Source organism: Pogona vitticeps, chromosome 4 (assembly GCF_051106095.1).
Source record: "Pogona vitticeps strain Pit_001003342236 chromosome 4, PviZW2.1, whole genome shotgun sequence".
Lineage (NCBI taxonomy): Eukaryota > Metazoa > Chordata > Lepidosauria > Squamata > Agamidae > Pogona > Pogona vitticeps.
The window spans coordinates 25,934,968-25,956,601 of NC_135786.1; the positions used below are offsets into that span (position 1 = coordinate 25,934,968).

A 21,634-nucleotide genomic window follows, 5' to 3' on the forward strand; every position below is an offset into this window, starting at 1 on the left:
GTTAATAAAAAGGCGGGGCGCAGGCACACCTCCGGTTGTCTGGAAAAACAACGGCAAAGGCCAACCTCCTACAGTCATCTTTCCTTTTTTGCAAAGGGCAAAACAAAGATGCTGATCAAACAGTATTACTAGTCTGGAAAGTACCCCTCTTCCTGCATCACCCAGGCAAGGCGGGGGAAAAGCACACCAGCTTGGCCACGTAAGTGGGCCGAAAAGATTTGCATAAAAAGGTCGCGCCGTCATCGGCCACCTTCCCCCCCCCCCGGCGAACTCGCTTCCGTTTCCCGACTGATGAAGTGAAAACCGATGTCCTCTACGCGATGATGATGACGCCACGCAGGACTGGAAGCGCAAAGCACGTTGAGCCTACGACCTGGGTTGAGATGCAGGTAACGAACCTGGCCAGCAGGTGGCAGTAGATTACGCAGTGAGCAAAGACACTTGGAGGCTTTCCGTCCCAGCGAGCGCCTGTCTGGCAGGTGAGTTTTAGAAGTGCAAAATTCGCAGAAGCAAAAGGGAGTCAATGAATATCATGCCTGGTTCCTTGGATCTTTTTTCCTGTTCGCCCACAACCTGCGGTCGGTGCCAGTCTCTCATACGCCCTCCGTCTTCCCTACCAAAGCAAATTGTGGATTCCTATGCATTTCCTTCCTATCTGCATAGTGTTAGACCAGCTTGAGACACCAGCGATATTTTCAATGTGTAAGGACCGGTGTCCGTAAGTATTGGGAGGGGGGGTATATCTCAAAAATTCTGATATAAAACACACCCCAATCCTGCTTTCTCTAACTCTCACAAACAGGGAGATGGGAATACTAATGTGATACAAATAACTGCGGTTTGCATTTCACCGCAGGAAAACTAGGAGCAGCTTCCTCTGTGTGCGACTTTCCTATAACAAAACAATCCATTAAAAAGACCCACCTCCTCCTGCTTTGATCATACTCAGCAAAGTCCTTTGTGTTTTTAAAAGCCCAGTGGCTTCTCTTATGATTCAAGGTGGGGGAAAAACCAGGATGTTATTTATTTATTTATTTATTTACAATATTTTTTAGCCGCACCATTGCCAGTTATGCTCCTCATAAGACAAAACTTGGGAATTTGCGACAACAGATATCTTGATTTGTAATTTATCTTTCTGGCCTTGAGCTGCACTTGTCAGTACTAGATACTGAGTACACTGTCCTCAGTTACTCAAGAATATATGTAGAATTTGAAGATGTTAGTATCCTGTTTCCCTGAAAATAAGCCCTACCCCCAAAATACCCAAAATATGCCCCAGTGAAGTGAAACGCCGCCCACCACCATTGTGCAGCAACAAGAAGATGACATGACTGTATTCGAATAAATGTAGATTCTTGTACATGGAAAAAAAACATCCACTGAAAATAAGCCCTAATGCGTTTTTTGCGTTGTTAATATAAGACCCTGTCTTTTTTCAAGGAAACACAGTACAATGGTGTAAAGGCAACCAGCTGCGGACTTGGTAGCTACCTGGGTGAAACATTGTTTATCTCTTCTGTTTATAATCCAGTCTTAGTCATACATATGTACTAGTCTGATTGAAATCAATGGAGCTTCAGTTCATTATGACTTACTGCCATCCTGTTTATATATTTATTTATTATTTTCCTTTACATACCAGTCTAGTCGTGACCGACTGCCATCTTTATGCATGTTTTTATTTATTATTTTCATTCCCATGATGGTCTTCTCTCCAAACTCACTAAGAATGGAGTACAACACAAGCCAAACAACCATTACATATGTAATAAACCTAACAATCAAATAATGAAATGCATCACATAAACAGAAAAAATGTAAACAGAAATCTCCCATGTTATGTATGTCTCTGCAATTAAAAATGCAAACGAAATAGGTGTTCACATTCTAATGATAATTCCAATGGTATTTAGGCCTCTACTTTTTAATATCATATGACAATTACACCTTTTTCATCCTCTTAGGGAGGACTACTTCTGAATGAGATCTAGTGTCTTGACTAATGAGGCCCTTTGATAGATCCAGAATATTTCTTTACACCTATCCATCTGTACATTAATTACCCTGTTTCCCTGAAAATAAGCTCTAGCATGATTTTTCACGGTGCTTGTAATATAAGCCCTACACAGAAAATAAGCCCTAGTTAAGTGAAACCCCACCCTCCACCATTGTGCAACATTGTGCAGAAACCAGAAGATGACATGACTGTAAAATAAAACATCACCTGAAAACAAGCCCTAATGTGTTTTTGGAGCAAAAAACTATGTTTTTCCCCCCTGTCTTATTTTCAAGGAAACACGATATCATTTTCGCTGAATAATCCTAGGGTACTGACCCAGACAATGGTATATCTGAACATTTATTTGCACCCCCATGACACTGCTTACAGGTACAAAAATGTCAGATAAAGAAAGGAGTCAGCCATCAGAGTCCCCTGTCAGAGTTTCACCTAATTTTGATAAATTCTTCCTAATTTCTCTTACAACACCCTGCAACTCTTTCTCTTTTTTCCTTCCAGGTCACACTTAACAGCAACTCCCAGCATCTATCAGCCTGGGATGGAGGTGGTACCCATGCTAGTTAGGCTTAAAGGATAAGTCTTCAAGGGTAGTAGTGCAGACAAGAGGATTTAACACCTACTCTTTTTTGTGTGTCATGGTGTGTTCAACCACCTCTCACACTAACTACTCCATTCCCAGTAATGCTGTTGTCCTTCAAGATTACCTCCTATGTCCCATAGCTTCCAAGTGTCCAGGGGAAAAAAAAATTCTACCTGGATAGAAGAAAGAAAACCCCATTTCAAATCTCTAATTGGCTATGAAGCTTGCTGGATAGCTTCAGATCAGTCAGTCATTATCTCTTAAGCTGACCTACCCTACAAGATTCCTGTGAGGATAAAATGATCAGAAGGAGAGCCATACATACCCTCTTGAGTTGCATGGAAAAAGAATGGAATATTTGGAAATAATTGGAATAATGTTAAGCAAATTAATATTGAAGGATGGTACAAAGGAATATGGGAAATGGCAATTAATGACAAACTGACTTGTGAAATGCAATTAAAAAGAGGTTCATCAAAAAGTAATGACTTCAAAAGAATATGGAATTTATTTTTGGAATATGTGTTTTGTAAACAGAGAAGGTGTACACTGGGAGAAGAATCAAGGTGTTTCTGGAGAGAAAGCGAGTGGAATGAAATATAAGAATATTAAAAATAAAACCTAACCCCGAAGGTGGAAGTGGCACAGGTGAAGCAATATGTTTAAGAGAAATGAATTAATGTAATGCAACATAGAAGTGATTTTGGTTGTTTTTTATATAATACATTTTTAAATGCATTTTAAAAATCAGGTATTACAGATAATCATCTGCAAATATTCTGCACTTTAAGAAACGGCCTTCCAAGATTGTTCTTGTCATATATATTTGTGCATCAGTTTCTTTCATGTTATCACTATCTTGCATTTTTTCTAATAAAAGGGTTCAGAGCAGCATACAAAATCCTTTAAAGACAGATACAGGGGAACATTCAGTTACAGTTTGTCTGCCACCGGGAGGGAGTTCTTAGAGATTCATAACACTTTTGCAGAAAGCAAAGCTCTTAACAGCAATGCAATGGTGAGTTATAAAGACGTATGTTTTGTGAGTATTTTGGTTTTCCTGACAAACTTTATGGGAAATTTAACAGTTTGGTAGTTTATAACTGATGCTGGGAGGGGTTCATTCATGGCTACAGGGCCAGACTGTTTCCCAGAAAACGTCTCATGGGGCCTGTGCCAGCAGTGGTCATGGCTAATCTCTCTCTCTCTCTCTCTCTCTCTCTCTCTCTCTTTCTCTCTCTCTCTCTTATCCTGCTCCTCATGGACTGATCCAATGAATAGTTATTAATCCTGGACGTTTACAGGATCCAAACGCTTTCTTTCAATGTGGCCTCTCTCCTTCCGAATCCTAAAAGCTGATCTTTTCAAAACCAAGGCTGTTTGCTCACAAAGCCTCACCGCGGGTACCAAGTGGAACAGAATAATTGCCTGGCTTTGTCATCCAAGCTCCCCAAGCCAAGCACTTGCCCTTTTGGATATCTGCCTCCCTTTGAGTCATAGTTAATTCAGCAACAGCAACGGCAAGGTGGAGGGTAATAAGAGAAGGGCAGGGCTGGGGCAGAAGGGAAGAAAGAGTTCTGTAGAGACAGAAGCAAAATTTGCAAGGTTAGCTGGACAAGAGGAAAAATGAGTGCATGGGGCCAATTACACCCTTGAATAACAAAGGATTAGGGAAACAAAAGTTCACCTCTTGTGATTTATGGCTTCGCCACACCCAAAAGCAGCTTGCCTGGTTCCTCCCCTGAGTAGGAATCAACCACACAAGAGTGTTAGGTCTCACCTAATCCCCATCACTGGGATTGTCCCAGGCTAAAAATACTGTTGAAAAGAAATAATTCAATCAATTCCAGCCTAGAGAGCTATAGAGAGACTGCTTGGCTTTTTAAGAGGGTAGATGCACCTTCCTCCCCATGTACAAACAGTATGTTTTGCCTCTCTTTGAGAATACCAAAGTCTCTGTTTACCTTCTGTTTTGCTGCTGGCCTACCTTTGAATGTCGTAACTCCTGAACTGCACAGCAGGTGTGCGGTTTTGGTTTTGTTTTATTTTGGAGGGTTTCAAAAATTCGGAGCTTGTAAAACTTTCTTTCTTTAAAAAAAGCTACAGTTCACCAAATCCACACTGACCATGCTGGCAGTTCTATTCTGAAAAACCACAAGAACTGCCATAAGCTCTTGTCTTTTTTCTGCTACCTGGGTAGAGGCAGTTGCCCAAGGGAGGGGAAGAGAAGGCATCAAGGTTCCATGTAGGTGGATCTGTAGGTCAGTGGTAGTAACACACCTGTTTTACATGCACAAGGTCTTATACTCAGTCCTGGACATCTTCAGGAAATCACAGAAAACAGCCTGACCTACAGCAGATACCTAAGTACTGTAGCAATAATGCAGGGCTGCAATTAGTACTTCGTAATATTTTGCTGTCCTGGTGTCATTAAATATTAAGGACAAACGGTTAATGATTTATATTATTCCTCTTTTCTGCCTAATGAATGCTCCGGTTGTACTGCAATGTGGTAATCTTTCTGTGTTTTACAACTTTTATTTGCAAAATAAAATCACAAGGCCTCTCCCCCAAAAAAAGGAATATTTTTGAATGTACTTCCTGTATAAAAAATTGCAGAAAGGAGTCCTCCCTGCATGTAGGGACTTGAGTTGTAAAGGCCTCTAGGCAAGGCTGCCTGCATACATCTGTTGCCTTGGAATGTCACTGCCACCTCCCATGGCCTCTGTTTCCTTTAATCTAGTCCTCAACCTAACATCAGCTGCTTTTTTCTTTAGACAGTTGTTCTGTAGTCTGTACGTGCAGCTTGAAAACGTTGCTTCTTGGACTCCAAGTCTCAGAATCCCCAATGATCTCTGCAACTTCTCCACGCTATATAACATAACATTCAGTGACTGTGATGATTTTGTGCCCAAAACTTGTCCAGGGGCCCCATTCAAATGCGTTGTCTTACATTAACGCTGTACATCTCTGTAGCTTGGGATCTCTGCTTATCTTTTACAGGTAGTACTCTTTCTCCCTGCTTGTGACAGGGACAACAAACTTTGATCGTAGGAGTAGGAGAGTTAATGAAATACACAGACAATTTAGGCTTCCTGATTGTTTGTCTCTTTCTTTTATTAGATTCCCAAGACCTACTGGGGGAGCCAGATGCAAAATAGTAAGTAGCTCAGGGGAGAGGCATATAAGGAAAGTGATTCCTTTGAGCAGATGACTCAACTAAGAACATCTTTCCAGCATTGCAGTTTTTCAGATAAAATTTCTCTCCTGCCTTTCCTCCATGTATTCTGTGGCGGAAGGCCCATGTCCCACCTGTCCATCATGTGGAGCTCTAGAGCTGGAGCCTATGAGAGGACAGGAGGGCGGAGTCAAAGAGAGTTAGGGAGAGTTGGATACTGAGAGTGAAGGAGAGAGAGGAGGTTTTGAAGGTTTATGAGGGAGATTGGAAAGTTGGTGTAGTTCATTGATGTGTTAAAGAATGATTAAAAGATAGAAGTATAATAAAATAGATAGTCATCAGATCTTATTTCAGTGATTGATGTGAAGTAATACAAATAAAGAAACGTGTTTAATATCCAAGTTTAATGGGTGCAACATATTAAAACATCTATGAACCTACTGGTGTGATTCAACAACCAAATAATCAGTTATACTTGACAACACGTGTCTATGCAACATTACTGGTAAAGTGTGGATAAAGATCCACTGGTGGCAGTTGATGAAAGGAGAAATAAGCAAGTCATGTCCAAAGGTGGACCTGGGTTTGAGGGAGAACAAACTAGGGACACTGGGGGTGCGTGACATACTCTTTAAGTAGTCTAACTGATAGGGGAAATGGCCAGTTTTGTTGGTGCAGTTTTTAAATGATTGCAAATCAGCCTACCAGGGGACCCCAGGCTACCTTTTGCCCGCCTCTAGTCTAAGTGCCTACCTTTGTGAAGATCCTAATATTTGGATCTGACAAACTGTAAGGGTGAGCCCTTTAAAATGCTGTTGGACTTCACCTTGGGCTATGCTGCCCAGGGCAAGTGGCATTCCAACAACATCTGAAAGGCAATCAGTTTCCTACCCCTGTTAGAAGATGATGGAAACCTAAATTTTGTTGTTGTTGTTGTTTAGTTGTGTCCGACTTTTCATGACCCCATGGACCAGAGCACGCCAGGCCCTCCTGTCTTCCACTCCCTCCCAGAGTTGGGTCAAATTCATGTTGGTTGCTTCGATGACACTGTCCAACCGTCTCATCCTCTGTCGTCCCCTTCTCCTCTTGCCTTCACATTTTCCTAACATTAAGGTCTTTTTTAAGGAGTCTTCTCTTCTCATGAGATGGCTAAAGTATTGGAGCCTCAGCTTCAGGATCTGTCCTTCCAGTGAGCACTCAGGGTTGATTTCCTTGTTTCCATAAGTCAGCTGTGGGGAAAAATTGAAGGCAGAAGGAAAAGAAGACTGCCAAATATGAGATGAAACTAAACAGTAAAGGAAACCATGGTTTTGAACTTGCAAGACCCAAGCAGGGCTTTTGATAATAGAACCTTTTGGAGCTCAGTAATTGATAGGGTCACAGTAAGTCATAATGGAATTGATAGCATATTAACAACAACAACCACAAGTCACTCTTAACTGATTCATCACATAAAAGAAACAGATCCAGGAATCATAGAATCATAGAACAGTGAAGTTGGAAGGGCCTACAAGGCCATCAAGTCCAGCCCCATGCTCAACGCAGGAATACAATCAAAGCATATCTGCCAGGTGATTATCTAAGTTTTTCTTCAATGCATCCAGTCTTGGAGCACTCACCATCTCCCGAGGTAACTGGCTCCACTGTTGTGCTCTAACAGTTAGGAAGTTTTCCCCGATATTCAACCAAAATCTGGCTTCCTTTAACTTAAGTCCATTGTTGTGTGTCCTGCACTCTGGGAAGATCGAGAACAGATCTGGTGCCTCCTCTGCATGATAGCCTTTCAAAGATTTGAAAAGTACTATCACATCACCCCTCTTTCTTCTTTTCTCAAGGCTAAACATGCCCAACTCTTTCAGCCTTTCCTGATAAGGCTTGGTTTCCAGCCCACTGATCATCCTTGTTGCCCTCCTTTGAACTTGTTCCAATTTGTTAGCATCCTTCTTGAAGTGTGGTTTCCAGAACCGGACACAATACTCAAGGTGAGGCCTAACCAGTGCTGAATAGAGGGAAGCTAGCACCTCACAGGATTCGGAAACTAGACTTCTATTAATGCAGCCTAAAATAGCATTTGCCTTTCTTGTAGCCACATCACACTGTTGGATCATACTCGGCTTGTGATCTACGACAATTCCAAGATCCTGCTCGCTCGTATTTTTGCTGAGCCAGGTATCTCCCATCTTGTGACTGTGTAATTGGTTTCTTTTTCCGAGGTGCAGTACCTTGCACTTATCCCTGTTGAATTTCATTCCGTTGCTTTCAGCCCAGTGCGCCATCCTATCAAGGTCATTTTGAATTTTGCTTCTGTCTTCTACGGTATTAGATATTCCGCCCAATTTGGCATCATCTGCAAATTTGACAAGCATTTCTGCACTCCCTCATCCAAGTCATTAATAAAAATATTGAAGAGCACTGGGCCCAGGACTGAATCTTGGGGTATCCCACTAGTTACCTCCTCCCAGTTAGAGAAGGATCCATTAATCATCACCCTCTGAGTACGATTCTGTAGCCAATTCTGTACCACCTGACACCTGATCTGTCCAGCCCACACCTAGTTAGCTTGCTATTCAGGATATCATGGGGCACTTTGTCAAAAAAAAAAAAGCTTTGCTGAAGTCAACTACATCTACAGCATTCCCTCTGTCTGTCAGGAAGGTGAAGGGACGTGGTGGCGCTGTGGGTTAAATTGCAGAAGCCTCTGTGCTGCAAGACCAGCAGTCGTAAGATCGAATCCACACGATGGAGTGAGGTCCCGTCTCTTGTCTGAGCTCCTGCCAACCTAGCAGTTCTGAAAGGATGCAAATGTGAGTAGATAAATGGGTACCACCATGGTGGGAAGGTAACATCATTCCATGTCTAGTCACGCTGGCCATGTGATCATGGAAACTGTCTTCGGACAAATGCTGGCTCTACAGCTTGGAAATGGGGATGAGCACTGACCCCCTAGAGTCAGACACGAGTGGACTAAATGTCAATGTTACCTTTACCCATCAGGGAGGTGAGCTGATCATAAAACAAGATCAAATTCATTTGGCAGGATTTGTTCTTGACAAATCTGTGCTGGCTGTGCCACTATGTCTTTTGTTTGTCTTTTGCTACTCATATACCTGAAGAATGCTTTTTTTATTGCTTTTAGTGTCCCTAGCTAACCTCAGCTCATTCTCAGCTTTTGCCCTCCTAATGCCATCCCTGCATTTCCTTGCTACTTGTCTGTACTCATCCTTGGTGGCCTGGCCTTCTTTCCATTTCCTGTACGTGTCTTTTTTTGTTTTTAGGTCCTCCATGAGCTTTTCATGAAGGCTCACTGGCCTTTTTTGCCACCTCCCACCTTTTTTCTTGTTGGAATTTTGTTGTTGTGCCTTTTTTTATATGCTCCCACCCTTCTTGGACTCCTTTTCTTGTTAGGATCTCCTGCCGTGGGACCTTACTTATCCTTGTTCTGAGATTATTAAAATTGGCTTTTTAAAAATCCAGCAGAAGTCTTTGGAACAACCTACCTTCTGAGATTCGCGCGGCTCCCTCGCTGGGCATTTTTACGAAACAATTAAAAACATGGATGTTTAGGCAGGCCTTCCCAACAGATAACTCCTGACACCTTTTCCCTTCTTCTATAGCTCCCTCAGTTTGTTTGTATTTTCTGTTATGTGAAATTGTTATATATATATATGATTCTATTATTGTTATGTTGTTAGCCGCCTAGAGTGGTCCTAACAAGACTAGATAGGCGGGTTATAAATTAAATAAATAAATAAGTGTGTGACTACACTCTGCTTTCGTTTCCTTTGAAATCAAGAATTCTAGAAGGACATGGTCACTCTCGCCTAGAGTTCCCCTTACTGCCACTTCCCCCACCAAGTCATCTCTGTGGAAAACATAATCTACACAGTAAAGAAACGAAAGAACAAAATGAGTGTTTTGTGCACGTGGTGGCACATTACAAATTTCTTTAATAGCAGTTCCCCAGGGAACTCTGGAAATTATAGTTCTGTCAGGAAAGTAAAGGGTGTCTGCTAGAACAGGAGGGCACCTGTGTGTGTTTTCTTTTCTTTACCTTCAGCTCATTTCAGTCAGCAGAGCCAATGGTGAAGGATTATAGGAGTTGTACTCCACTGCTATAGTTGTCAGCCTCTGTTACAGAGGAATTTCAATAGTGAGGCACATTACCTTCCAGGAGTTATTGCACTACAACTCCACCATACCTGAACACTGACTGGGACTGATGGGAGTCATGTTCCAGCAACAACGGGAGGGCCATGGGGTTCCTATACTTGGTTTATATGGTTTTCCTATATCTTGGGTCCTGCAGTGGTATAGATGGCAGCTGTCCCACAGCACATGTACAAAACACTCAAATACTGTACATATTCCTAAAATCATGGAGGTACTCTCACAAGTCCGTTAAACAAGCTTGTTTACATCCTTGTACTGCATTTTGGTGCTTTCTCATGAACAACTATTCTTCCCCACCTTCCCAATATTGTGGATAGTTATTCTACCCTCAGATGTTGTGAATTCCAATAATTGCTACCCATCCTATTGCAAATCATGTTATTACATATTATTAGAACAGTGCCTTGACTTGCTGTCCAAGATTAAAGCAGCAGCAGCAGCACAACCCTTAAGAAGGGACAGTCACTGCCATTAAAAGTTTTCATTCGCTGTGAAGTCGTACAAAGGAATTCAGGCTTCCCCAGGTTTCTACAAATTAATTGTCCACATAGAGAGAGAAGGGATGCCTTCTTTACACCTTGTTTGCAATAGCCCAGAAAGTAGCACAGTTAAAAGAGAACTGCCTAACAAGCTGTAATCAAGCCTTCATCTTGTTAGCGTTGCTTTAAGCTGCTAAAAAAAGAGGCTTTGTACTTACCCATTTAAAGTGAAAGGGGGGGAAGAAAAAACCTTGCCAATGGGCTTTGCTTGTACCATCGCGTGAGTATTGACTGGCTTTGTCATCTCTGCTCATCCTCCCTTTTCTGCATCAGTTGAAGTGATCACATATTTGAACCAATGCAAATAGATCCATTTTTAAAAAGTAGAAGCCCCAGTGGCAGAGGGGAAAAACTATTGGAGAATTTGGTTAATGCCTTTCCTAGGTAGGAGAATATCAGGTTCTAACAACAACTGCACAGAAAAACTGTGAGAGAACAGCTTAAGTGTCTGTAACCCACTCCCTTTTACAGTGACTAGCACTTTATATATTAAAAATCACTCTGGAAGCATTTTAGGTGAAAAAATACACCTATACTTACAGTATCTGTCTATAGTTATAGGCAGTAAAAATAGGAAACATGTAGTCTCCACATGTGGGAGACACTTCTCCATGCTTTTGCTACATGATTAATGGTCAGGGGAAAAAGAGAAAATTAACAATAAAACAATTAAGATAAAGCAAACAAACAAAGAAGAGAGGCAAGGCTTGCCTCAAGTGGGAAAAAGAATTTTATTAATAGGTTAGTGGTAAACCACAGTTGCCTTAGGCTGTAAAGCCTCCTCCCATTGTTACCCAATGTTACTGCATGCAAGATTGTTATTATCTCAACAGATTTGTGGGGTTTAGGGACTCCAGGCTGATTTGCATCTCCCTTAGCATTGTGTGGCCAAGAGGGAAAAAAATATGAATTAGCTCACTGCAAACCTGTTATATTCCCACATTTTTTCCCATTGGAGTCATAAATGGACAAGGCAAAGATGGGAGAAACAGCACAATGAACTCAACAAAGAGATATACAGCAAAACCAAGTAACATTCTCTGAAGTTAAATGAGAAAAATCCTTGATCCTTTTCAGTGTAGTAAACTTTGCAAGTAGACATGGGTTATTGGTATTTGTATCCCTGGGATACCTACTGTATATGAATATCGACACCACGGGGGCCTGAGAAAATCAGACCTTCCCCCCCACGCTCACTGAACCAGCGGGTCTACTTACCGCATCAATCTGGGAAGCAGCCCAGTTGACGCTTCCCAGCCTACCTACGTGCACCACGCAGCGGACCACTCTGGCATGGAGGCGGGATGATGAGTCTCCCTTCTCAGCTGTTGACTCCTTGTGTTAAAATATGGAAACAACGTTTTGTAAGACAAGAGAGTTGAGCCAATGTAAATCTTTCTATTATAGTTTGTCTTCTTACTCTTTATTTTATAGTTTCTGTCATGTTTTCTTTCCATCTCAAAACAAAGCTGTTTCGTTTCTCCTGGAGCTTGTTTTACAGAGGAAAAAGAATCTTTTCTTGGATTCTGGCCTAAAACTCAGCCTCCTTGCTTTGAAGTGCATACCTATTTTATACCTGAGCATGGTTGCTAGTTCCTCTCGCTCCCAGCACCTTTGTTTGCTCTTGCACAACAAATTTAATTCCATCATGCAAACAGCCTTTCTACCAATCTGTACAGCACTTTAAAATGGGAGATCCCTTCAGTTAGGGGAACAACTGGAAGCTGTGTATAGAGTAAATTTGCATGGTTGCATCACAGTATCTTTACTTTAAAGGAGCAGCAACTACTCTAACCACCTTTTGCACCCTGATTGCTTCATCCACAGGTCTGGCTCTACCATTAGGCAGAGTTAGGTAGTTCCTGCAGGTGGTGAGAGATGGGTAAGAGTAGGGAAAGCATTAGCACTGGCAATCCCCTGGATATTCCCTTTTATAGGAGGACAGTGCTGGCCATGTCCTGCACCTCACAGCTAACTTGCTATTTCTCAGATGAAGAGGAGAATGCTGTCTAATTGTCAATATAAGACTAAATGTCAGCTTCTGCAGATCGAACGAGAGAACAACTCATGCTTCACATCAGACTGTGCATCATTGTTCCACAATCAGAGCTAAGGAATTTTACTTTTTGAACTACAAAATTTTTGCATTTCTAAGGTTTGCCCACAACAGCCCTGCACAGGAAACATTCTTGGCTTTCCTACCTCCTGTCTTTCTGGAGGGAAGTTTGCAAGACTGGTAGATCATATTACATACCATACAAAATGATGATAAAGGATGTAGTGGAGATTCTGAGAAGCAGAGCTTTGATTTTTAAAACAAGGAGGTGGAGGAAATTACAGCAGTTTTAGAAAATCATAATTCCTAGTAACTACAATTTACCACAAAGGCCCACCCCACCCCATAAAAGACAGGCTACATGCCTTAGAAAACAATGGGTGGATTATTTTCTGACATGAGGACAGAAAACCAAAGAAAATGTTAGTTGCTGATATATGATATTGTCACATATCTTAAAAAGCTTCAGTTTATGAAAAGTGGCAAAACTGTCATTCAGCAGAGTGCACTTCTTGACTTAGCAGGTAACTATGAGGGTGGGAGCAACCAGAATTGAATGATGATGATCCTTTACACTGAGCATGGACTCTCTCTCTCTCTCTCTCTCTCTCTCTCTCTCTAACTAATATATTTCCTTCCCCCCCCCCCTCATATTTCTGATTTGTCCTAAAGAATAGGTTGCAGTGCTTTGTTCCTTAGCTTGTTTATTGAGTGGCAGGGCTGTAGTGTTAGCTAATTAATTAATAGTTTAGAGGATGCAATTAAAGGTACTGAATTTGGATTTGATTAAAACAGTTTGACTGGTGCGCCAGGAATCCCACTAAGATCAAGCACAGTTTTTACAAATGAACCTAAACTCTTAAGGTCAAGGACCATTAATGACAGTCAGCCATTTTAACAGTAGCAACAAGAATCTTCTTCACGCACTGCCAATGACTGGATCATAAGGCCTCCCATGATGAGGCTGAATTAAAAGTCATTATTACCAGAAATCAATCATAATTACTAGAAATCTGTATGGGGACAGCTGAGGGAAAATAGATGCTCATGTTCACAAAATGACTCACCAGACTGATTTCAAACTTGGCAGGGTAGGAGAGATGGATTTCAAGATGGCTGAATGTTGTGGTATGTATGGTAGCTTGAGTTGCACAAGAGCAGTTGTTTCTACCATCCTACCACTGACAGCGCTCCTTTTCTAAAATAATAGTACAGGTAGAATTAAAATGTATGTATCTTGCATTGATTCAATAATCCTACTCTAGTTGGAATTAGCAAATGGATTTAAGCCATAGACTTTAACAGTTGCAATTTCCCAACATTTGGAGGCTGATAAACACAGAATGTTCTTAATGGAATATTTTTTCCATTATGTTAAAACTAAAATATTTTTGAAATTTCTATCTAAATGAGTGAACTATAATCCTTTAAATAACAAAAGGAACTGGTAAAACCACTGAAATCAAAAAGAGGAAATGTAGTCCCAGGATATAGAAAATGTAATGTTCTTTATTTCAGTGTAAAATGTCCAATCAGTTTCAGCCTATCAGCCTTCTTAAATGGCTACAGAGCATTATAAAAATTACAAATACAGTATAGTGTTATAACTTGCTGCGGACAACATCATATAAATATACTCATATATACATGATTCTGCAATTCTACAGCACATCCATATATTTTTTTTAAATTGTATTGGGTTAATTAAGAATATTCTTGTCTAGAGTATTGCATCAATATGTTAAAATAAGGAAGGTAGACCTTTTAAAAATATTTCATTTACAAAAAGCAGTACAAATCAGCAGACAATATTCAAATGTTTTTTTTTCTTTTACAGCAGTGAAAACTAAAATCCTGAATGTTTAGAGATTCTCAGATGTCCTCTAATAGTCTAATACATTGCAGTTGGTGGCCGCCAGATTTTCTCACCCAGTTCCAAGAATGTCAAATCATCAAAGCAGACATTGTGTTATCAGCAAGAAACCATTGCAGTCTATTAATTATATTCTGTGTCATAAAAAAACAATAAAAGTAGTTAATCAGTTCTAGCCACATATATATTTAAACAAGGTGAGCTACAGGATTTCATCTGATAACATCCTGTCCTTTCCAAACTCATTGTTTCGATTAAATCTGAATCCTACAAGAAATGTACTAGTGTTAGCTAGGCTGTTTAGACTGAGTATCTTCCCTATTCCATGCGTCTTTTACACTTGGAAACGTCTGGTTTGGATTTCCTTCCCCCCCCCCTTCAACTGTGCCTCTGGATTTAAAAGAACAAACAGACCAACTGAAAACAAAATAAGATTGCAAAACTGAAACATGACCCATTGCAAGGTAGAGGAGTGGTTTCCGGTCAGACTGTTACAAATCATGAGTTTGTTTATCTGCAGTGTGACTAGCTTGCTAGAGAGAAAGGGAGGAAAATTCCTTCCTTGCAAAAGGTCTAGCTAACAAGCACACACACCTCTTTTCTCTCTGGTTCAGCACCCTCCCCCGAGGCCATGAAGGGCAATCCCAAAGACCAGATGGCAGTCCTGGTTTTTTTCCATCATGTCATCCAAACTGAGCAAGCCTTGAAGATGCCTCAAAGCCACTGCTCACCATCACCAACCTTCACTAAATCTCTGTTTTATTTACTTAGACTTTCCAAATACAGTATGAGTGCCATCTGGTGTTCTCTGCACTCAGCCCTCCATGGCTAGCAATTTTGGGGCAATCCAGAAAAGGTGTAGAGAGAAGCTGTTAAAACAGAGAGAGAGAGAGAGAGAGAGAGAGAGAGAGAGAGAGAGGAGTCTTGCTAAAGAAAACAACGTGCCATTTAGTCCTACATTCTGTTCACACAGCATTCTGTCAGCTGCCTATGGGAACCCCAAGGTGACCAAACGCATCATCAAAACAGGCCACACATTAGGCTACTGACTCCAGTAAGACTGCATGTGCTAATGTTTACATTCAGGTGCAGAATTACAAATGATTTTTATACTTTAAACATAATTATAGAGAATGTGTTTTACTTGCACTGAGGAGGCAGTGACCAATGGAGTTATGTACTGTACCTCTTTTGTCTTTAAATCAGATTTGGACCGGATAGCTGTTCAAATGGAGAATATCTTCATAAGAAGGTCTATCCTCAGGCAGCCATTCAGTGAAGGGCTGTCCTTCAAAAGGAAAGATTTGTGGCCACCTTAGGAAATACCCAAAGAAGCCATAGCCATCTCTACAACAGTGGCGGCGAACCTTTTTGGGCCCAAGTGCCCAAACTGGGGGGGTGGGGACACCAGCGGGCAGCGGGCCGCCACGGTGGACCCGGAAGTGGTGGTGGTGAAACCAGAAGTTGTGGCGGAAGGGGGAATCCAGGGTATGGAGGTGCCTTGAGACCCCACTCCAGATCCACTGCCAGTGCCAGCTGCTCCAGACCCTGACCCGCTGCCTTCCGAAGTGCCAGCACTGCGGCTGCAGCTGCCTCCTGAGGGATGGGGGAGTAGCGATCTGGCAACTTATGACTCGCGTGCCCACAGAAAGTGTTCTGCATGCCAGCTGTGGCACGCGTGCCATAGATTCGCCATCGCTGCTCTACAGTATTGTGGTTACTATCCAATTTACCCACAACAGCTGCATGTCAGGTTTTAAAGTATAGAAAGCTGCTTATCTCAGGAACTTTGTTTAACTGGCGCAGTATCTGACTGATAATAACTTTCTAGGTCCACAGTCAGGATTTCTCACATCATCTGCTACCTGATTGTTTCTGCTGGAGATGGTGGAAAGTGAATCTGAAACCTTCTGCATGAAAAGCATATGCTCTAGCATTGAGCATTGAGCATATCCATCTACTGTACTATCCATTCAGGTACTGTATTATAAAAGTATAGGTGGAAAACAACTGAAATAATTGCATAAATGTCTCAGGTTATAAAAGAATGGCCAAATGAGGAAGTCTTCCTGGAGTAACTTGAAAACCTACATTGATATTTGGCTTTGTGGAATCTCCACAGGAAGGAAGTCCCACAGACACAGAAAGTCCCTTGAGGGCCCAGTGCATATATTTCTAATAGCTACCTTTAAACCAACTTCTGCATGATCAGACAGCACATCACACTGGAAACTCCTGGAAATTATGATTAGATAGGTAGCTCAGAACATGTTGTTTATACATTATCCAGGTAACCCTTATCAACCTGAGCCTGTTACAGCATAGAGCAAGCTTCTGGTGACCACATCTACTAAATTATACGAGTGATTTATGTAATGTATGGATGTCCCTTGCCAAAAGAAAAGAATTAACTGACAAAGACATTTCAAAAAACTTGAAAGGACTCAGTCTCTTTGGAAGTAACACATTACTTCATTAGAGAGTGTTGCTAAAATGGCCACTAGCCATTTCTTTGTGGAGAACTAGATGCCTAAGGCCAACCCCTACTGATAAAATCAATTACCTAAGAGGCATTGCACCCAGTGACATATGAAAAGAAACCCCAACTCATCGTGAAAGCATCTACATTAAATGTGCATCTATTTGTTGGTTACCACCCTGCCTCTCCCAGGTTAAAATCAAGGATTTAGGGGTTTTTTCAGCATATCAGAATCTTGGAGGGGCGGAGAGAGAGAGAAGTGAATGCCAGGACTATCATGTGGAAAGAAAAAAAAATACCTTCCTCTAAAAATGGATGAAACCCAAGGAAAATCTAGTTCCTGGTCACACAGAAAACTGGGTAACATGTAAGTACGTTAATAGACTAGAGTGGAGTTGGCAGAAGCAAAGAAACTGGTCTTTCTTCTCCAACACAGTCCTTTCTGAGTGCAGAAAAGAACAGGTAACTTCACATCCATGTCAGTGTATTCTGTGCCCCTCAACATGTAATATAGAAATTTAATGTTACTTGCCTCAAAAAGATCTTGCTGTTGCCCCATTATTGGGCAAAAATTGTATGAAATATTTATTAATTGTATTGTGCTGCTTCTGACAGAAAAGAAAAAGTGAGAAACCAGATGTTTTGAATAGTGGGAAGACTGTTGTCCAGGAAATCCATGTTCAGGTCCCTACCCAGCCATGAAATTCTTTGGATCACTTGGGGCCAGTCAGTGTGTTTCTGCCTAACCTACCTCACAGAGGTGCTGTGAGGATAAAATAAGGAAGAGAACCATGTGCATTGCCTCAAACTCAGTGATGGGGCTTGTGACCAGAGCAAGGGGGGCACTCCCCTGAAATTATGTGTTGAGGTGTCCCTTTCATCCCCATTTATAACCAACCCAGACTTGAAGCTCATTTCAGGAAAGAAAAGATAGAACAATAAAGTAACTAATAATAGGGCAAAGGCTGATTTGAGGGACATTTGGCATAATGGCTTCCATTTTACCACTACCAAAGCCAGTGTCTCTTCCTTGAGAGATTATCTGGTGATGCCACTGGTGATTATAAATACCAGGAGGCCGCCATCTTACTCTTACCCACCCACCCTTGTAGCACGGCTCAGCCTAGAGTTTTGTGGGAAATGTAGGAAACAGATGCCCAGAGTGATGCTCTGGAAGCAAATTGTTAAAAAAAATAGCCCCAGGTGGCACTGGGAATGAAGAACGTCCAATGGTGATACTGGGCCTGATTAGGGCTCACCATGTTTCAAGTTACAACAACAAACTCCCTATGGGCATCCATACAAGTTTCTATAGAGAAACTGTTTAAAACTCACATATTATCTGATAAACTAAAGAGATTCCTTGTACTGTACCTTGAAAGTCCCTTTTTATTTTTAGTACCAGTATCTTCCTTCCTTCTCTTCCATGTTTTACAACTAGATTCCAGATACTAGAACTTTAGTTTACTCAACTTTTATTTTAATTAACGGGGATACTTGTCCTCATTTTTGTTATTGTTGCCAGCTGCTGACAAAAGGCTTTCAATTAGCAAGATAGATATCTGTTCCTTCTCCTACCTTAGCCAAAGGGTTCAGGGCAGGCCACCAGATATCCCTGCCTTGTTTTGTCTTCACAACGTGCATATGGGGAAAGTTAGGCTGAGATTTACATCCCAGCAAGCTTCAAAATAAAGAGAATTTGAACCTCTTAAATGTAGTTTATTTATTTTTATTTATTTATTTAATTTCTATCCCGCCTATCTGATCGTATTCGACCACTCTAATACTAAAACTACTAGCATTTCTAGCCCAGTATAACTTTAATTGGCTGGCATGAGTTCTGCAAACATTGACACAGACTTTTTTTTAAGCTCTAGCCGGAGATGCCAGAGACTGAAACCTCAGCATGCAAAACGCATATCCCACTACTACTAATGAGCTAGGCCCATTTCGTAAGAAAACATGCTTGTGGAAAGTGCAGTGTTAGGAAGTTCCCTACAGTTTGTCAGGTCTTTTTCATAGCAGGGTGTCTACTGTGTAACTCTAAAAATGCTTGCTTACTTGATTATGTGACTGAATTATAGCAATGCTGGGGAAACAGTTGTCTTGGGAACTCTTGGATAGTGTTGCCAGATACACGGGTGCTAAAAGGAGGACATAGAAAGCCAAAAAGGAGGACAAAGGAGGACATATTGAATGTTTCATTTGAATCATTCCAGATTAAATACACGGTCAATACTATTTTATTACAGTAGCTGCCAATAAATGTCTCTTAGTGAACCGACCAAGAAACAGCCATGTTAAAAAATAAAAATAAATTCAATGGAGGCTTTTTTTCAAAATACCGGGAGTGGGCGGGCAGGTGGGGGTGGGGAAAGCCAGGGGGAAGGGGGTCCTTCCACCTCTCCCCCTCCCATCCAAAATTATAACATAAAATATACAAAAGCCTGACATTTTAAAGATTTTTATCTTTGCCTGCCTGACGGAGGACATTAGGCTAAAAAGGAAGACATGTCCTCCTTTTGCCTGACATCTGGCAACCCTACTCTCAGAGGTGAGGCAGCCTTTTGGTGGAGATTACTGTCTCTCTCCTCACAGTAATCTTCACCAAAAATGTACTGAGGTTAATGCTTCACCCAGAAACATGAATAAAAAAATAGGTGTCTTGGATAACTCAGCGGCTTAGAGAGTTCAGTTCCCCACTGTGCCTCCTTCACGGGGGCTGGACTTGATGATCTACAGGGTCCCTTCTAGCTCTGCAGTTCCAGGATGGTTGATTGAGTGATCCTTCACAGTTTTACAGGTCACATCAGCAGGAGGCTAGGGTCATTTGCAGTCCACAGGTTCTCCACTTCTCACCCATCAATGTTCTCCTTTGATGGAGACTGTCACCCCTTTGTGGGGAGCTGCTTTAGCTCTGGATTTCCTGTGCTGTACTGAAAAGAGGGTTGCAGTAGGTGGTCTAAAAGTTCTAGCTAGCGTGTTCTGAACTAGAGTTTTTGCAGCTTGATACCATTTTTACTGTCACGGCTCCATCCTGTGGAACTCTGGGATCTGTAGTATAATGAGGCACTTGTAATTTTTCTGTGTACCCCATCTGAGTTAGTGTAGGCCGCCAATGTCACATGAAAGTTCAGTAGCATTTGACTATGATGACACAACTGTTGTGTTTTCACCTGCCCAAGGCTGTCTCACCAGGCCAAGCAGAATAGAAAACGCCCTTCTCTACCAAAGTCAATGTACTTAGTACCCTCTTCAAGACATGTTATTATTTTTAAGCAGGAATTCTGAGAAGTACCTCACCCTTCCCAGCAAAGGGAGAGAAAGAAAGATGTTGGCTGTCATGTGAAGGGAGCAAATTCTTAGTTGTTCGGTTTATTTTATTTTTCTCTCACACAAACATACAAAAATATATAATCAGTTAAACAACTAAGAATTTGTGCCTTTTCATGACAGCCAACATCCGTCGCCTCAGGCTCCTGGCTCATTCTTCCTAACTCTAAGGTTGATCTTGCATCTCACAAAGTAGAATTGACGTAGCCTGTTTTCGTAATTGTAGTCATAGCTTTCTCTGGTGTCTTGGTGATTCACCACCCCTATCAAGATTCCTATAGACACATAATTTTCCAATTCCATTAACAGGCATCTGTGGATATGTGGCATTCAAAAGCCCTTAGTTCAATCTCTTAATTTTTTACAGTTGCTTAAGATATATATGTACTTATTCATTATCTATCTATCTATCTATCTATCTATCTATCTATCTATCTATCTATCTATCTATCTATCTATCTATCTATCTATCTATCTATCTATCTATCTATCTATCTATCTATCTATCTATCTATCTATCTATCTACTAGACTTTTAAATCTTTGAGGGTGGTTTAAATAAAATTCCACTGAAAAACAATTCAGCTGAAGCAAATATAAACACATAACACAGCAATAAAATTTAGGCAACATAAAAAGAGTAAAAACCCATCAGAATGCAAAAGGGGCTTTCTCATCACTAGGAAAGTAAAATTATGCCCATCCTGGACATAAGGTGAGATTTCTTAGATTTCTTGCAATTGTGGGTAAATCTTTTTAAAAATCAAATTTTTGCATCTTGATTATATCTGTGGTAACAATAGTAGACTGCCTCTTATTTTTGGCGCCCTTAACCCTGAACCTGGACTAACTATGCTAGTTAGAGGGGTCTGGCAGTTACAGACTTTGAAAAGAAACCCTTTCCAAAGCTCTGTCAAACTCCCTTATGGTACAGTAGGTAGAGAGAGGAGGAGAGCATTAGGCAGCAGCTCAGAGAGAAGTAGAGATGTGAGGAAATGAAGTGGGTAAAGATAATAGCTGTAGATTAATGGACAATTTTACACCATATGCAGTTTACCATGTTATATCCCAAAGACTCACAAATGTAAGCCGGTCCTACCCTATACTGCATCTTAATTTGTGTAAATAACCATTGAAGTAAGTGTTAAGCAATGCCAAAATTGTGGCTTTTAGCAACAATAATTCTGAAGCAATTCTAACTCGACTCTGAACCATCTAAGATTAGATATTCAGGAACAGTAGTTTGCCCCTAAGAGGGAGTAACAAATCCTTACACTTATCTCACCTGTCTTTAGAGTTCCCTGAAAATACAGTAGTATGCCCATATAGCAGACAACCAAGGGTCATCTACCATGGGGTATTTGACAGACTTAAAAATCTGGAAATTGCATTAAACGGCTTGGT

At 41.1% G+C, this 21,634-nt stretch overlaps 1 long non-coding RNA gene across 2 annotated transcripts; it reads left to right on the plus strand.

Moving 5' to 3' along the window:
* The first annotated feature begins 215 nt into the window (after positions 1-215).
* On the plus strand, positions 216-9,165 carry LOC144588963 (uncharacterized). 2 transcript variants are annotated; one of them, XR_013544748.1, is made up of 2 exons: positions 216-718; positions 2,522-9,165. It is a non-coding gene; the product is annotated as an uncharacterized LOC144588963 (long non-coding RNA). The 2 variants fall into 2 exon arrangements; XR_013544749.1 differs by having other exon boundaries at positions 216-479.
* Positions 9,166-21,634: the final 12,469 nt, after the last annotated feature.